Here is a 403-nt window from a genome sequence, read left to right as displayed (position 1 = left end):
TTTGTTCAATTCCGTACAGTCAAAACCAAACGTTTCTGGCACTCGGCCAAACAGTGGCCAAGAAGGGCGCTTTTCAGCGCACGCTTGGACTCCAAAACTCTGCCGCGCCTTTTTCGGCTGCCGCAAATCGAGCAAACGGTGTGTTTCGGACGGCGTTTCGCTTCCGCTACTTGCGAGTGCTTTCGTGGTCCACCCCTCTATAAATACTCGGGAGGCGTCGAAGCCGGTTCTCCAAGCCGGACCCGTAGGTATCGTTGTGTGCTCGCTCTCATTGGCCCGCCTAACCAGAAAATGCCTGCGGTACACCCATTTGGATAAGAGTGCACGCAGATGCGGGCCTCGACGGCTACACATTTCCTCGGGCGGCCGCCTCCCGGCCTCCGTGGAGCGCGGGATGCACGGT

The sequence above is a fragment of the Rhipicephalus microplus genome, unplaced genomic scaffold (genome assembly GCF_043290135.1).
Source record: "Rhipicephalus microplus isolate Deutch F79 unplaced genomic scaffold, USDA_Rmic scaffold_199, whole genome shotgun sequence".
Classification (NCBI taxonomy): domain Eukaryota; kingdom Metazoa; phylum Arthropoda; class Arachnida; order Ixodida; family Ixodidae; genus Rhipicephalus; species Rhipicephalus microplus.
The sequence above is the reverse complement of the archived record's forward strand: the minus strand, read 5'-3'. Positions refer to the sequence as shown.